Raw genomic sequence first — 18,423 nt, forward strand, 5'->3', positions numbered from 1 at the left:
ATGTAATCACACACACACACATTTTTGGGGTGGGTTATATTGGCACCATAGAGAGAAAACGCACAAATACATACAAGCCCGAACTTCTGCAGCCCTGCCCTGTCAGCAAAAGATGTGTTCCCTTCGTTAGATCCTAGAAGGGGGATAATTAACTTTCCTTGGAGCGAGAGAAATTAAAAGAGTTTGCCTGTCTCCCAGCTGTGTTTTCTGTGATGCAACATAAACAGGGAACACAATGCCCTGCCTTAGTGAGGAAGAGGTAGAAGCATGCTCCGAGGAGACCCAGAGTAATTGGTTTCTGTCAGTGGAGGAGGAGGATGAGAGGGTTTAGTCGCTCTGTGCTGCTTGCTCTCCTGCTCTGCACATTTCTGAGTCAGCAAAAGGAGGCGAGAAGAATGGAGGAGAGGAAAATAAATGAGAATATTTTTGCGGATCAGCCGCTTTCATCCCTTTCTCTGCCGGTAGCTTTTAATGATAAAGCGAAGTACGTGGGGTCATACTAAACGATTTTACACTGTTGCTTTTGAATAATCCTACAAGAGCGAGCTCAGGTGTTGATCTAGATTCGTATCTTAGTAGAGTGTGTGTGTGTGTGTGTGTGTGTGTGTGTGTGTGTGTGTTTTAACCCTTGCCTTACACTGCGGCTCATGATTTAGATTGGAACTAAGGTTTGCTATTAGAATACAGTGGTACCTCGCTTGCCGGTTTCTCTCACCCCCATAGTACAATTGTGTTGTTCCAGTATTATGTGATTGCCTAAAAAGTGAAAGAAATGTCTTTCATCATTTACAATATTGTTCTAGAAAGCTGATGGAGAAAGCAAGCTGGACCCATGTGTCTGGTGGTGCTGTGGTCTAAACCACTGTGCCTCTTCGGTTTGCCGATCGGAAGGTCAGCGGTTCGAATCCCTGTGACAGGGTGAGCTCCTGTTGCTCTGTCCCAGGTCTTGCCAACCTAGCAGTTCGAAAGCACGCCAGTGCAAGTAGATAAATAAGTACCACAGCAGCGGGAAGGTAAATGGCATTTCCATGCACTCTGGTTTCCTGTCCCGTTGCGCCAGAAGCGGTTTAGTCATGCTGGCCACATGACCCGGAAATCTGTCTGTGGACAAACGCCGGCTCCCTTGGCCTGAAAGCGAGATGAGCGCCGCAACCCCATAGTCACCTTTGACTGGACTTAACCGTCCAGGTGCCCTTTACCTTTTTTACCTTTTAACCAGGCATGAAAAGAAAGAGACACGGAGAAGGAGACTAAAAGACACAAGTCTGGTAGGACCTGTAACAAAATGTTGCAGCATGGATAACACTTTGTTCAGGGTTCCAGAAACTCCATTCCATTCCCCCTCTCAGAGGTTTTTGGTTCCTTTCCCCCTACCCAACAGTTAATCCACATTCTGCAGCTGCTGAGCATGCTCAGTCCTTATTGGGCTGTTCTAAAGGTTCTCCTCCCTACCACCCCGTAGAGTTTTTCCTCTGCTGCAAATTTTTCGACTTCTGCAAATTTCGGGCTTTCCCCAAGCCTGGATGAGTGATGCTGTCTGGCTACATAACACTCACACAGATCGAACACTGGAAACCGAGGGAATGATTTGTAATCAATGTGAACCAAATCTGCCGAGGAGAAATTCATTCTCTTTGTAGACAAAATATAAAGAGGGCATCTCACAGTCTTCACTAAGAATGGAGGAAGACTTTGACTCATTTTGTGCAAACCGATCAGAAGGTCGGCGGTTCGAATCCCCGCAACGAGGTGAGCTCCCGTTGCTCGGTCCCTGCTCCTGCCAACCTAGCAGTTCGAAAGCACGTCAAAGTGCAAGTAGATAAATAAGTACCACTCCGGCAGGAAGGTAAACGGCGTTTCCGTGCGCTCTTCTGGTTCGCCAGAAGCAGCTTAATCCTGCTGGCCACATGACCCAGAAGCTGTACACCGGCTCCCTCGGCCAATAAAGCGAGATGAGTGCCGCAACCCCAGAGTCGGCCACGACTGGACCTAATGGTCAGGGGTCCCTTTACCTTTACTTTTTTACCTAATTCACACTTCCCAAAACAACACAGCAATCCGTCTCCAGATTTTACAAGGCAGTTCTCCAACCAATTAATGCATACAAAAAAGCATAGACTACAGCAAAATGTGCAGTAAAAATGCATATATTGGTGAAAATCACATAAAAATACATTGTATTAGGGGAAATTGCTTTGTAACAATGTATATATTAGGTGAAATTGCATGCAAAAAAAATGTTTTTTGGGGAAAATGTGCACTAAAATGCTGGTGAATTTTCACGAGGACTGTAAAAATTGTTGTTGTTTCAATTAATATTCCCCGCTTCCTGCTGAAGGAATTCAGGGTAGCACAAAGTGATGTGGAACAGTAAGTGACTGAATTTAAGATTGGGGAAATGAGAAACTGAGAGGAGCCAGAAGGGACAGATTTCCCCCTCTCTAGTCTATGAGTGAAATAGCTCTCCTGTGTGAGCCCCATGGAAACCACTGGGAGCAAAACAAGAGCACTCTATTTGTGAGAATACCTTTCCTTGGACCACTTCAGTTCAAGGAATACAGTGGAAGCCTCAAAGCTTTCCAAGATGCTTTCCAAATAGAAATGAAAAGCAACAAGAGCAGTGAAGTAAAAGTAACTTCAATCTGAGCTTGCATTCCAACCAGGTTTATCAACAGTGCAAATACCTTCGTCACATCAGGTAGATTTTGCACCAGCCAAAGTCATACAGGGCTAATATGGGTGGGTCAGTGGGGAGGGGGAAATTTAGTGAACATCAAGATTTCTTGTTTGCTTTTAAAAATAAAATAAGCACCCTCCTTTGGGTTCTGCCTCCCCCGTTCTCCCCTGCCCTGGCACTCCTACCCATACGAGCCGTGCAGTTGCTGGAATGTCTTCTCCTGCTCTGTTCTTTGCAGATGGGAGGGTAAGACATATGAAATGTTTACAGACTCTGTTGCTTGGATACAGATTGAGACTTGTTAGGGCTGACTGCGAGCCAGGAAATTAGCTGCTTCAAATACACCATTGAACAGGTCTTACAATACAAAAAGTCTAAGAAAAGAACTGGCATGTAACATTTTAGACGCGAGCACATTAGCTGGAAGAAGAAAATCTCCGTGTTTGTTAAGCATCAATGAAGTGAACTCATATGACACGGAGGGTTCAGCTTCCCAAAGATTTATACCTGCCAGAGCCAGGAGGCACCCTGTCCACTGCAAAGGGTGGATCGTGCAAATGTCAGTTTCTTGAAATTAGGTGGCGACATATCCCCCAAAGGGGCAACGTCAGACCATCACCTTGCCTGGTCCTCAAACAGATTCACAGACTTTCAAAAGGAAAATGTTGATTCCTGCATAAGCAAATTTGAGATATGATACTTTGAATAGCAGTTTTCCCCTACATTCTATACTCTTTTTGTGTGCAAAACCATTTGCGTGTTCGGACCTAGAAACCTCCCCTCTAAATAAATTCACACGTGACTCAAATTTTTGTTTTGGTTTTTGGCAGAATTTAGGCCACAACTTTATTGATTACAGAGAGTGACTGGTTGCATAGGCTCTGGTTTGACTAGCTCCCTGCCACGCAGGTAGCGCTGACCCAGGGTTCCAGCATAGGTCAGCCAAGGGTGAACACCTGGATAAGCGGAAAGCCGGGAATGGGCTAATTCCACCATCCAAATGTCCCCCTGGATTACTTTAACGGAATACACTTTACATAGGGATGATGAGAACCAGAACCTATCCACACCCTTACAAGTTGTGACGATTTGCTACGTGGCAAGCGAAACCCAAATGGCAACAGCCAATCAGCCAAGTGGGGAAAATTCCTGCCATGCCCCTGTCCCAACGGCAGACGACACACAATGGCATGGCAAGGTCAAGCGCAAAGCCCTAAAAGTGGGGAGAGGTGGGCGGGTGTTCCGAATGCACGCGCCAAAAGAGGAAGCTTTGGGTCACGTGCATGGGCATAAATAGGTTCCTCGAACCGTTTGGACTGCGTCCCATTGGCCAGATTGCATCCAGCTTTGAGGGACCTACCAATGAGGTGTTGTGGCTGTCCAAACGTACCCATCCACAACGCAGGGTGTCGCTTTTCCAGGTCTCACCACAATACGTGCCCTCTTTAAGGGAGGACCCAATAAACTATGCGAGTAATCAGAAGGGCTACTTTTCTCTTTCCTGGTCCTGTTGCCCAGTGCCCTAGTATCACATGTCATACCGGGGCTAGTGTCAGTCAACAGTGAGTAGTTATCAGTGCCATTTTCTGCCCACATCTATATTGTACGCTTCCTTAATCACTTTCTCTTTTTCAGTTCATATTTGCGTATTGCCAAACATCACTTTTCATACCATAATACTGTGCCAAAATGTACAGTGAGCAATGTTTTGCTCTGTGTTCTGCTTGGCACCGATTTTAATGCAATCTGTTTATAATGGAGAATCAGTGTCCCATGTGGGCCGAGAGGGTCCTCAGCTGGGAAGGGGTAGGCACAGCAAAAGAAGGGCCTGGCCCCTTAGAACAGGGGTGCGGGACTTATGGCCCTCCAGTTGTTGCTTGACTGAAACTCTTATCATCCCTGACCATTGGCTTCCTACTTCCTGACATGCCCTGAACACTCAGGTGGTCCAGTTTCTTGCAGGGGGGACCCCTCCCTTCAGCTCTGCTCCGGGGGAGAGAGAAAGAGAGAGAGAGGGAGAGAATGTGAAAGGGAGGAGTTTTGGGAGCTCTACACTCCCAAAGACCAGAGGACGCAGAACGCAACCTTGTGAAATACTCACAGATATTATGGTAGGGCAAAATGCAAGCTTCTTAAAGATACATTCACATATATCAGAGAAAATTTCCATAGTAGTATTGCCACAGATTTCGTACCACATGCTTCTATGGCTGTGTTCACTGGACTAGGAAGTGCCTGAATTCACAATGTGCTGTTGTGTTGGTTGTCAGTACTGAGGAGCAACCTGCTATTTGTGTCTCTCTTTTGTGTGGTGTTTTGCTTCGCTGGGATGCCTCCCTTGCAATCGCCCTCTTTAGCAATAGTGTAGGCTAATACTTTCCCCCTTGCCCACTCTTTTTTAATTTTATCTGCCATTAGTGACACTTGGAGGGACCCAAATAGGTTCCTCCTTGATTTTAGCTCACTTTGACAACATTTGAAAAAGCCTTTAGCTTGGTGACCTTCAGTTCCTTCCCAGGATTCTGTTTGAATAAGATGCTGCCAGTGTTTAAAGGGAAGGGAAAAGGCTTATGTTGTTGGGGATGAGAATGGAAGTTAATAAATTCTGATGAGCTCTTAAGTGCTGCGGCACCCAGTGTAATTGCTTAGATCAAGAAGGAATAATGAAGGAACAAGGGCGGGAGGGGGGGGAACCCACACAGCTGTGTACTGTATACTGAATAGCTGTGTTCTGTGGAATCGGATTGTGGTGAAGTCTTTTCCAAACAGCCCCAAGGACTTTTTCAAGCAGCTTATAATTCAGAGCAGTAGCAGACAGACTTGGAAGTCCAAACTGCAGATCAGCTCAAACATTCCTTGTCCGTAGTTATGCATGCCTTGGTTACACCAAGGCTGGTCATGAGCTCTACATGGAGAGACATTTGAACAATATTTGGAAATAGTCCAAAATGTCGCAGCCAGGGTTGTGAGCAGAACCAGGGTTTCAGGGACATGGCATTCTATTGTTGAATCAGCTTCGGTGGCCATCCGTTTGCTGTCATGCTTAGCGAAAAGTTCCAGTGATCATCTTTAAAGCTCTACATGGATTGGCCCCAGGAAGTTTTAAAGAGTGAACTTCTAGAAAATGAGGCCTTATTGGTGGCACTACCACCAGGGGCTGCCTGGTTGGCACTGGCCCATGAGACGGCCATTTCAGTGACGGCTCCCGGTTGCAGAATGCCCTCCCTAGTGAGGTGCGCCAGTCCATCATTATTAACTTTCGGAAGGAATTTGAAAACATCCCTGTTTACCGAGGAATTTGGTAACTGAACTGTTTCAGGCAACCCTACGATCACCAGATGGAAGAATGTGCTTAATTGCTTTTAGAATGCTTTTCTTTAACTGTGACTGCTCAAGGTAAAAGCACGCATGAGGAAACGTCAATGTGAATGATGTTCCTGGGGATCTCAAACATACCTGGAAAGTGGAAAGTCTTTCTTAACTGGAGACCATTGGAAAGAATGTAAAGGTAAAGGTAAAGGGACCCCTGACCATTAGGTCCAGTCATGACCGACTCTGGGGTTGCGGCGCGCATCTCGCCTTACTGGCCGAGGGAGCCAGCGTACAGCTTCCGGGTCATGTGGCCAGCATGACTAAGCTGCTTCTGGCAAACCAGAGCAGTGCACGGAAACGCTGTTTACCTTCCCACCAGAGTGGTACCTATTTATCTACTTGCACTTTGAGGTGCTTTTGAACTGCTAGGTTGGCAGGAGCAGGGACCGAGCAACGGGAGCTCACCCCGTCGTGGGGATTCGAACCGCCGAACTTCTGATCAGCAAGTCCTAGGCTCTGTGGTTTAACCCACAGCGCCACCCGCGTCCCTGGAAAGAATGTAGTGGGGTACTATAAAGATGACAAGCAGTTTCATAAGACATACTCCATTTCTCTTTCATATGACTGCCTTCTTTCTCCATTTAGAATGGCTATTTGGATCTTTCTTTTTCAGGTAGGACCCCATTTTAGCACCCTACGCTGATTTGTTGAGTGGGATTTTAAAGCATGTAATTACAAAATTAAATCAAGCTGCCTCTCACTCTCTTTTCTTTGTCGTAAAAATACCCAGAGCCTTCGGAGCCTGGCAGCTGCCTGGTGGATTGAAGACTTAAGTTTTCAACTTTAGAACAAGGATAACTTGAGAGCTCAGGGTCAATCTGTCAGCTCTAGCAGGCTGCAGTTTCAATTTCAATTTCATTTTCTCTAATCTGTCAAGAAGATGTTGCTTTCCCCTTACAAACAGATCCATTACTGGATGCATCGCTGGATCCATCACTGCAGAAGGTCAGGCAAAGGGTCCTCTAAATCGCTTGAGAACCCCAAGAAGAAAACCATCAAATTCTTCGGTCCTTTCTGTCTGTTTCCAAAATATACTTTTGATCCCTGCCGTTGGCCATCGCTCGTGGATGGCTCAGGTTACGTACACATTAGAAGGAAATGGCCTTCTGCAGAATGCCTTTTCAAATGACTTCTAATCCTATAATGAATGTATCATATTCAGAAACTACGCCTGTTGGGTGTCCACCAGAAAGCATTACAGTCCATGTCATGAGCAGTACTTATGCCTTCCATTACATACACCTGCCACTGGAAATTAATTTGCACCAGCTAATCTCATTTGTCAACTTTCATTATATAAAAGCTATCATAAAGAAAACTAATGAGATGGTGGAATTAATGAATTTTAATCCATTGACAGAAAGGTGCTTTAGATCTGATGTACATCGTCAGGGGAAAGGCACTGCCAGGTGTGGTTACTTCCTTTCCCCTCCCACCACAGTTAAGCAGTCAAATGCATTCCTCCCACATGCTGAAGCTGCTGTCTTCAATCTCTGGCATCTCTCACCACAATGATCACAGTTCGGAGGGCAGAGACATACCTTTGGTTAAGGTCTTGGAGGGGGGGAAAGCCCTCCTGCAAGACAGTTGCCAGCTAATGCTATGCTATGTAGAGCAGGGGTGGGGAATACTTCTTTTTCAAATTGAGGGCCACATTCCCACTTGGGGAACTTTCCAGGGGCCACATTCCAATAGTGGGTGGAGCCAGAAGCTAAAGTACATTCATACCTTGGACCTCAAATGCTTTGGCTCCCGAACAAATTGGCTCCTGGACAATCAAAACCCAGAAGTGAGTGTTTTGGTTTTCAAACATTCTTTTGGAACCTGAACATGCGCTGCGGGTTCCGTGGCTTCCAATTCGCTGCTGGAGCTTCCTGCAACCAATCAGAAGCCGTGCTTTGGTTTCCGAACGTTTTGGAAGTCGAACGGACTTCCGGAATGGATTCCGTTTGACTTCCATGCAACGACTGTATGCAAAGTAACAAGATGACTTTCAGGCATCACTTGAAGGTATCGTCATCGTCATCCCAACAGGCCCATCCAGGTGTTTTTAAACATTTCTTTAGTACCTAGTCATTTTACTAATTGTTCCTTTTAATTTTTTAAAAAATGTTTTTATACACTGCCCTGATATCTTATGAGAGGGTGATGTATAAATTCTTTAATAAATATATAAATAAATAGAAACACCACAGGTGGTGGCCATTGTGTACCACCATCAGCCATCTTTCTCCCATAATTCCAACTCCCAGTGTTCAGTTATTAAATCACTCCCCCTCCCTGCTGCCCCAGCTGTTTAAGTTAACCACTGGAGTTCTGTAAAATTCATTTGTTCAGCTAAAAAGCTTTATAGAGACAAGATGCATTCACACTACATGCCATTTCATTCCAATATAGCCTGGGGGTGAATTTTCTGCCTCATCCCCGCTGATGGATAGCATATCCCCATTTAACAAAAGAGGAAAGAGCAACTGCTTTTGCTCTGTGTTACCCATTCGTTCCTGGTCGCTTTTGCCAAACAGACCTTCTCGTTTTTATTTTTAAAGAAGTGATTTGTAACTGGATATCAGCAGCAGTACTCCAGAGAACAAGATTGCTCCAGCAGGAAGACCTATTTATCTCCTGGTTTTAAATAAAACAGTCATAGAAGAGTGCTTTCTGGAAATGTTTTAACCTGAAATAGTAGACCATGTCATATGGCTCATCTAGCCTGGCGTTCAGTTTATGACTTCGTGGCGTAGCGAACCAAAGGTTAGGAGCAGAAGGTTAAGGCTACAATGCATTACGTACTTACCTGGGAGTAAATCCTAATGAATTCTGCATGACTTGCTTTGGAAAAGACATGCATGGCGCTGCACGGTAGAACTTTCACCAGGAAGGTAAGGCGGCCATGTGCCCTACTTTACAGAGCAAAGTTCCCTATTTGCAGGGATGTCTGGTCCTAGACTCGCGGGTGGTGCTGTGGGTCAAACCACAGAGCCTAGGATTTGCCGATCAGAAAGTCGGTGGTTAGAATCCCCGTGACCGGGTAAGCTCACATTGCTCGGTCCCAGCTCCTGCCAACCTAGCAGTTCGAAAGCATGTCAAAGTGCAAGTAGATAAATAGGGACCGCTCTGGCGGGAAGGTAAACACCGTTTCCGTGCGCTGCTCTGGTTCGCCAGAAGTGGCTTAGTCATGCTGGCCACATGACCCGGAAGCTGTACGCCGGCTCCCTCAGCCAATAAAGCGAGATGAGCGCACAACCCTAGAGTCGGTCACAACTGCACCTAATGGTCAGGGGTCCCTTTACCTGGTCCTAGACTAGCATAAAGATAAAGAATCCGATTTCCCATCAATAGTGAGCATCTGGAGAGCAGACAAAGCAGGCACACACAGTATTTCTGTTTACATTATAGTAATTAATTCTAAATCTGCATCTATGCATATAAATTAGCATGTGCAAATTTTACACAAATTGGTGTCTTCCTTGTCTTCTTTTTTGTGATGCGAAAGTGGCTCCCTCACAATTTGGACTTGGACCAGGGACGCTTGGGTTCACTGGATTACTGCTGGTGAAAATGGCAGGACTCCCTCCATAACACCTTGCCTCACCACACTTAGCAGCTTCCACATAAGCACTAGCTTATGGGATATAGAAACTCAATGTCTTTAGATTGTACTGGCAAGCTGTGTCTGGGAGATAGGCCAGTTGCCTGCTCTGTACAGGGTTATACTCCCTATTTACACAGCCGAGTTTTAGAGTTGGAAGGGACCCTGAGAGCCATCTAGTCCACCCCCTGCAGTGCATCAAACTTTTGCCCAATGTGGGGCACTCCTGGGTCCAGATTTGCCATTTGAGGCTCAGGTTACCTCAGTGGTAAGCTTTTACCAGCTTCTTTGGATGCATCTGTTCCTGGAGAACATATAACCGGCAGTAGCTCACAAGGTGGAATGAACGGCAAGATTGGAAGTGCACCAAGATGGAGTACTGGATTGGCCCTGCTGATGTGTTTGCGCCAACCTCCCCACTGCCTTGCCGCTCTCCTCATCCGGTGACTCACCTGCAGCTCTGCCCCACCCACTCCAGTGAGCCACTTCTGGACAAAAGCAATGTGTGCAAAGGTCCCCTCAAGAAATTCCACTCTGTTTGTGGGAGAGAAAATGGAGGGGGACATTTCACCAAATTTTTCTAGGGGAAGTAGAAATTCACCTAATAAATATAAAAACAACAACCCAATAAACCCACCCCACCCCCAACAAAAAAACACATTTTAAAAGGGCATAGGATAGAAATCGGATCAACCAAAGGCCTGGTTAAAAAGGAATGTTTTTGGCTGGTGCCTAAAGGTGTATAATGAAGGTGCCAGGTGAACTTCCCTGGGGAGAGCATTCCACAGCCACTGCAGAGAAGGACTGTTCTTGTGTTGCCACCCTCCAGACCTCTCAAGGAGGAGGCACAGGAAGAAGGGTCTCAGAAGATGATCTCAGGGTCTGGGTAGATTCATATGGAAAGAGGCATCCCTTGAGGTATTGCAGTCCTGAGCCGTTTAAGCCTTTATAGGTCAAAACCAGCACTTTGAATTGGGTCCAGAAACTAAATGGTAGCCAGTGCAGGCAGACCAGGATCAGTGCAATGTGTTCAAACTGTCTTGCTCCGGTGAGCAACCTGGCTGCTGAATTCTGCACTCTTCTCTTCTTTTTCTTCTTCTTTATTTCTTTCCTTTCCTTATTCTTGCTTTTTTCTATTTTCCTTCTCTACATTAGTGTATTTTTTTTATTGCACCGTGATAATGAATCTGTGTAGGCATGCACTCACCTTAGATACAAATTATTGAAACACTTTCACACATCTTAAGAACATAAGAAGACTGAACACCTTAGTTGAACAGCATCCTTGATCTCACAGTGGCCAATCAGATGGCCTATGGGGAAGTCCTCGAGCAAGACACGAGCCCTGTCCTTACTCATGTCCCCCAAGGACTGGTTTTTATTATTTTATTGCATTTTTATACTGCCTTTCTCTAAAGGCACCCCAGGTGGTTTACTCAGACCAAGGTCACAAGCTTCCTGGCATGTGGGGTTCCTTGCTTCTGCCTTCTTCCTTCGAGTCACACAGGAAAAGTCCCGGGGAAGATGTGTGTGTGTCTGTGGAGTTGCCTTGAGCCTGAAAGTTTGCTACAATCTAAACCACTGAGCCTCTTGGGCTTGCCGATCAGAAGGTTGGCAGTTCAACTCCCCGTGACAGAGTGAGCTCCTGTTGCTCTGTCCCAGCTCCTGCCTACCTAGCAGTTCTAAAGCACACCAGTGCAAGTAGATAAATAGGTACCACTGTGGTGGGAAGGTAAACGGCGTTTCCATGCACTCTGGTTTCCATCATGGTGTTCTGTTGCGCCAGAAGCAGTTTAATCATGCTGGCCACATGACCCGGAAAGCTGACTGTGGACAAATACCGGCTCCCTCGGCCTGAAAGCGAGATGAGCGCCGCAACCCCATAGTCGCCTTTGACTGGACTTAACCATCCAGAGGTCCTTTACCTCTTACCCTGCTACAGATTCCTATGCCAAAGTTCCCCCAAGCAAATCCCACTGCAATAAATGAGAGCGGCACAAGAGCTGAACTATACAGAGCTGAACTAACACAGCCTGCTGCTGGCTAATGCCTTTTATAAGTAACATATTTCTGATTCTCATTGCTGTTCAATCAATTCTTTTCTCTGCTTTTGCTGCTGCCTCTGCTGTTGTCTGCTGCAGAAAGCATCTCTCTTCTGGTTTAGAAGGAAATTCGTGCCCTCTCTCTCTTACCACCTTAGCATTAAACCTTCCCTCAAAGCCTGAACAAATCCAACTGGAAGCTTCTGCCCTCAAGGGGTAGCCCCAAACATTGTAGATGGATTCTACTCTCATACCTGATTTATTCTGTCTTGGCTTTGGAGGAGTTAGCTTTGATTGACATGGATGTAATTAATAACAGAATCGGGTCTTTTGTCACCGTTTAAATAGCAACGTTTTTTAACAGGAGGGGAAGTGCGGTGTTGGGCAATGAGAATTAGAAATGTGTTACTTATAAAAGGCATTAGGCAGCAACAGACTGTGTAAAATGTTATAGTTCAACAAACACTGTGCCTAATAAACTCCGTTGACTAATGTGATCAGTTCAGCAGCTTGGGGGAGGGGGGAGAAAGGGAAGGGGGGAGGAAGGGAGAGAATAATTCCAGTATGGTGAAGAAACCCAATGCCGGATGAGACCAGCAAATCCAGCAGCACAGATGTTTTTTATTTTAAAAGATATTCAGTTTTCCATATAAAAAAAGGCTGTTTGGTGCAGAGGAAACACTTAAGGGGGAAAACGGAACGAAGGATTTCCATTTTTTTTAAAAAAAGATCAGAACCATTGTTTATTTCAGAGAAAGAGAGAGAGAGAGAGAGAGAGAGAGAGAGAGAGAGGAAGCTGCCTTATAATGAGTCAAACCATTAGTCCATCAAGGTCAGCATTGCCTACACGGACAGGCAGCAGCTCTCCAGGGTTTCAGGCAGGCGTCTCTCTGGAACCTTCCGGGAGATGCTGGGGATTGAACCCGGGATGTCCTGCATGCAAGACAGATGCTCTACCGCTGACCTCCAGCCCTTCCACAGAAGTGTGGACTTGGATTTACTTAAGAGCATCCGTGCTGCTCAGTTCAGAGTCCTGCAATAGCTGAGTGCAACGCAGGCCAGAGAATGACTGGTTGTCATCTAGAGGAGTTATTCAGGGGACTGTGGGGGGCAGGTGAAAAGGCAGGACACCTGTTCATTTAAAAGCTGCATCTGGACAGCAGGCTATATGCCTATATAGGTCACCTGGTGACAGCCTTCCCCAGTATGGTGAGATGGCTGTATTTAAATTGCAGCAATTATTTCCACACAACCAACTATGCATATAAATAAGCAAAGGCACATTTTCCGTAAATCTCTGCCCCCTTTTTTTGGTAATGGAGTCCTCCTCCTCCTATGATTCTGCATAGGCAATACTAGGATACACAAATCAATAATCTGACCTGGTGGTATAAGGCAGCTTAATAATAATAATAACAATTATTATTTATACCCTGCTTATCTGGCTGGGTTTCCCCAGCCACTCTGGGCGGCTTCCTATGGCATACCAAAGAGTCTCTGCACCTCAAAAGCTAGATGTCAAGGACTTGGGCCCTAGGCTAGCCTTCATCTTAACATGCTTGCATTCTTCATGCAGGGATTGTTTTCTCCATGGAAGCATCAGGAACTGCTGGATCTCTATACAGTGGCTAGTGTAATGAATCACTGAGCATCAGGAAGCAGCAGAGTAGCCTCAGGCCCTGCATACTAGGTTACATGGTAAGCTACACCTGCGGAAAACTCCTCCCCTAACACAACTATTAACAGTACTGGAGCCCTGTCTTCCTTTTCACCTGGCCACCCCGGAGACAGCTCAGGCTCACCATCTCTATTAACTTTAGTCTTGAATGGGGCCCGTATTCTTCACGCACAACAGTGCTATTTATTTTTTCCTAGAAAAACGGGTGCCAGACACACTATGAACACCTCCCTTTTGCTCTTGCAATGGCAAGGGTGAGCATCTGAGAGGTGCTGGAACTGAGTTCCAGTGAGTTCCAGCTGAAAAAAACAAAACCCTGCACAACACATATGTTTCACAACTCTGCGGCGAGTCGTCTTTGATGAATATTGACAATTTAAACAGCAGCTATTGACTTAAAGGTCTGGAGAATATTTGGCAAGAAAAAGAGGCTTGGAAGAAGAACGTATTTAATGTGGCTTGGATGAAATGCATTCTTACAGATGCGAATTGCCATGGCGGCAAAAGAAATGTAATTCCACCTAGACTGTTGGTACCAATCAATAACGGGATTATTTGATTCTCCTCCTCCTCCTCCTCCTCCTCCTCCTCCTCTTCTTCTTCTCTTGTTCCTTGGAAGCATTACAGTTACCACTAAGAATACTGCTAACCCCACCTCCCTCTTAGACACTTCAGTAAATAAATAACATTCAGATAATGATTTTGTGCTCGCTTTCTTGAAAGCCATCAACAGGCTGAATCACATAAGCAGGTACTTCTTGCTCAACAAGATACAAAAAAGCAGAAGGTCCATTTATGGTTGGCTGCTAATTATAAAACAAATGATCAATTAGCACAGGAGAAAAGTTAACATTATCCTGATGACAAATAGCTCCCTTAAACCTTGAAAGGAAAAATGAATTAAAGTTGTAGCATCTGGGTCTCAATCCAGATCCTTACATCCAGGAAGACTTGCCTCCTTACAGCTAGGACTGGGAACCTTGAGGCCATTATCCCCATGGTTAGGGATGATGAGAGTTTAGACAGGAGGCATTCCCAGCCCTCTCCATTCATAAGCAAGCCCTATTGAGTTCAGCGGGGCAGGTTCATGCCACACATTTAAAGCACATCCAGCGCACATTTAAAACACGCCCTTGGAACAGAGCCACAATTCCCAGAGCTCCCTGTGGAAGAGGGGTAAATTCTTAAAACATTCCAGAAATTGTAACTCTGAGGAGAACAGGGGCTTCCTAACAGCTCTCCTTCTTCCTAACAGCCTTAAGAAACCATAGCTTCCAAGATTCTTTGCATCATAGAGCTTTATACGTATGGTGTGAATGTGGCCCCACTGAACATCTCCACCGGGTAATGTCTCCTGCTGAACAGATTGTTGACTGTGTTAGCTGAGAGAGAGAGAGAGAGAGAGAGAGAGAGAGAGAGAGAGAGAGAGAGAGAATCACCTGTTAGGAAGGAGAAAGAATGGGCTGCCTATAACCAGGTCCAAAACAGATGACCAACATGTCCAGAAAGAGGCCTTTCAGTTTGGGACATGTATTCACAATAGCAAATATATCATTTTTAAGGAGGGTGGTGGATCCACGTCCCAAATCTGTGAGCTTTAATGTAAGTCATTCCCTTGCTTTCCTAATTAGATCAATATATGCAATCCTAGCCTCTTCTGTGCAAGGGATTAATTCCATTTCATAATTTACGTAGCCTTTCCTGGATACCAGATGGGTATTGATTTCCAGTAATACCCTCAGATCACATTGCCCTCTACTCGTATCACCTTATACAAGGCTAAATGCATTGTTCTGGGACGTATAAAATTCCCTGGCCTTGTTCACCACATAGCATCATTCGCCTTATCTCCCGTGCCAAGTGCCAGTTGCATCCCTCACCCTTCCCAAGAGCCAATGTGGTTACAGTGTAGGACTAGGACCTGGAAGGCTAGAGTTCAGTTCACATTTTAGCCATGAAGTTCCCTGGGGGATCTCAGGCCATTCCCTGCCTCTTAGCCAAACCTACCTCATATGATCATCATAATCAACTGCTCCATGCAATGACTGGATTTTGCATCCAGTCCTCAAGACGCTTCTACATCATTTCACTGGTCCATAGCCTTCTGACCACAGGGACAGTCTGTAGGATCAGTAGTCTGGGTGTGAGAAGCCAGGAGCCAAAGAACAGTAGTAATTTGAAAATGTTGTTGTTGTTTAGTCGTTTAGTCCTGTCCGACTCTTCGTGACCCCGTGGACCAGAGCACGCCAGGCACTCCTGTCTTCCACTGCCTCCCCCAGTTTGGTCAAACTCATGCTGGTAGCTTTGAGAACACTATCCAACCATCTCGTCCTCTGTTGCCCCCTTCTCCTTGTGCTCTCCACCTTTCCCAACATCAGGGTCTTTTCCAGGGAGTCTTCTCTTTTCATGAGGTGGCCAAAGTCTCAGCTTCAGGATCTGTCCTTCCAGTGAGCACTCAGGGCTGATTTCCTTCAGAATGGAGAGGTTTGATCTTCTTGCAGTCCATGGGACTCTCAAGAGTCTCCTCCAACACCATAATTCAAAAGCATCAATTCTTTGGCGATCAGCCTTCTTTATGGTCCAGCTCTCACTTCCATACATCACTACTGGAAAAACCATAGCTTTAACCATATGGACCTTTGTTGGCAAGGTGATGTCTCTGCTTTTTAAGATGCTGTCTAGGTTTGTCATTGCTTTTCTCCCAAGAAGCAGGAGCGAGTGGCAACTCAGCAGCCAAAGAACAGTAGTAATTTGAAAATGAGGACCGTGCAAATGAGATGGAGCACTAGAGCACAGCATGGGCAGAACCCAGGTGAAAACATTGGCCTCTCCAGTTAAAGGGAGATTGGACGGCAGGCCTAGGTAAAGCCTACCAGGGTGTAGGGGCACTGCCACTCGGAGTAAACATGCTGGTTGAAATGGGCCCACAATCTTACCCAGTGTATGACCTGTTCATATAGCAAGTCTTGTTGGCTGCGATGCTTCCTCACCAATGCTGGTGTCCCCTTTCAGCAGCACAGAACACAGAACCACTTCATCAGAAAAAAAGGTGGTTGAGATGTCTGCCTAAGTGCCTCAACAGGATCCTTTTAGGATTCAGTCACACTTAATTCTGAAACTGAACTCTGCATGTTCCAGAGCCATTACTTGACTTTCTCTCCTGCTTCTTCCAGAGCTCGTGAGTCGTGGGGCTCCCCAAAGGCTGGGCGAGCAGCGACATAAATTGACCCACCTCTTATTCGGAGAAAGCCCTGGTGAGTGTGAGCGTTAATACAGAACGTGGCCAGCCGCCAAAAAACGAAAGTTACCAGATCTGCCGAGAATCCCCAGTGTGACATCATGAAATGGAAGGAATCTGCTGGGCGCCAAAGCGTCTGTTAAAGATCAAAGAAAGGAGCTGGGGGAGAGTTAAGGAAATAGAAACTAGGAGAGAAAATGGGGTGGCTGGTTTGAGGAAAAGGATGTGAGATTTGGCTCAGGAGTGGGGGGCGGAGAGAAAGGGAATACTCTGGAATAAGGAAATCCCCAGACACTTTCATAGGCCTGAATTACATGTGCATCTTCTACTAAGTTCACCGTATCACAAACTCAACCTGACTTTTACAGCAGCCAGATCTAATACTCTGGTAGTACTCTGCTACTCTGGCAGATGACCCAACACTGAGCTGTGTCCCTTCTCCAAACTCTGCCCTGTCCCAAAACCGGCCCCTTTCCCCTGACTGATTAAGCTTACAAAGAACCACTTTCGCATGAGTTCGAAGTATTTTCTACATAGTTGTTTAACAGCACAATTATTGCCCATACAATATACACTTCTACCCAGAAATGAGCTCAAGGGGACCTACTCCCCATTACCAGGGTTGGGAAACATGTGTCCCTGTATAATGAATCATTATACAAAAGCAGGCATAGCTGCTTTCTTCATTTCCAGGAGAGTGCCTTATTTATACATCTGTCCATTTGCAGATCCCTGGACGACCTTGAAATTTCAGCTATTGAATCAACAGGCTGATCATTCCCCTTGATGGCCATTACCATTTTTCTCATTTTGTTCTCAGGTATACTCTTGTGTTTCCAGTGTGTGTGTGTGTGTGTGTGTGTGTGTGTAATTCCTTTAAGGTATAAAAATACATGTTTCAGCACAATGGATTAACCACATACTAGGATTTTTTTTACTGTTTGTGAGCGTGTGGGTGTAGACCCAATCCCCATGCTTATTCTGATGAATATACTTTCCTGCTATCTGGGCACCAGTGGGAATTGCTGCAAGGGAAAAGGCCAATTTGATGGAGATCGGGGCTGGGGAAGGAAGGCTGAAACCTCCCCTCCCAACATGCTGCGAACTTGATAATAACCCCCCTTCCCAGCAGCTGTATTTAATTTTTCTAAACATGGCATCATGAACAAGCACACCATTAGTATCACATTTAATAGGTCCTGAGTGTTTGATTTAAAAGAAAGGCATTACCTGGTTTAGGAAAATGCTGAATATCTGTTTTTGTGTGTGTGTGTGTGTGTGTGTTTTGTTTTTTTCAGAACTGCTTGCTATATCTACTTTGCTTTTTTCTCCCCTGTTCTGAACTTCCTTCCATGTCGTGTGTTTTCAGCAGTGTTCATTTTGAAACACCAGCAAAATTTCAGCCCTGTTTATGTGTTGAAATAAAGGATCAGCCTTTGCTTACAAGCTTATTTAGAAGACGGTATTGACTCAGGCTGGGACGCGGGTGGCGCTGTGGGCTAAAGCCTCAGCGCCTAGGGCTTGCCGATCGAAAGGTCGGCGGTTCGAATCCCCGCGGCGGGGTGCGCTCCCGCTGCTCGGTCCCAGCGCCTGCCAACCTAGCAGTTCGAAAGCACCCCCGGGGGCAAGTAGATAAATAGGTACCGCTTACCAGCGGGAAGGTAAACGGCGTTCCGTGTGCGGCTCTGGCTCGCCAGAGCAGCGTTGTCACGCTGGCCACGTGACCCGGAAGTGTCTCCGGACAGCGCTGGCCCCCGGCCAATAGATGTGAGATGGGTGCACAAACCCCAGAGTCTGTCAAGACTGGCCCGTTCGGGCAGGGGTACC

At 46.0% G+C, this 18,423-nt stretch overlaps 1 long non-coding RNA gene across 1 annotated transcript; it reads left to right on the forward strand.

Moving 5' to 3' along the window:
• The first annotated feature begins 14,075 nt into the window (after positions 1–14,075).
• On the forward strand, positions 14,076–17,692 carry LOC309525499. Its single transcript, XR_014216354.1, has 3 exons — positions 14,076–14,960; positions 16,532–16,612; positions 17,325–17,692. It is a non-coding gene; the product is annotated as an uncharacterized lncRNA (long non-coding RNA).
• Positions 17,693–18,423: the final 731 nt, after the last annotated feature.

Source organism: Podarcis vaucheri (assembly GCF_965113315.1).
Source record: "Podarcis vaucheri genome assembly, chromosome: 2".
In the NCBI taxonomy this organism is placed as follows: Eukaryota; Metazoa; Chordata; class Lepidosauria; order Squamata; family Lacertidae; genus Podarcis; species Podarcis vaucheri.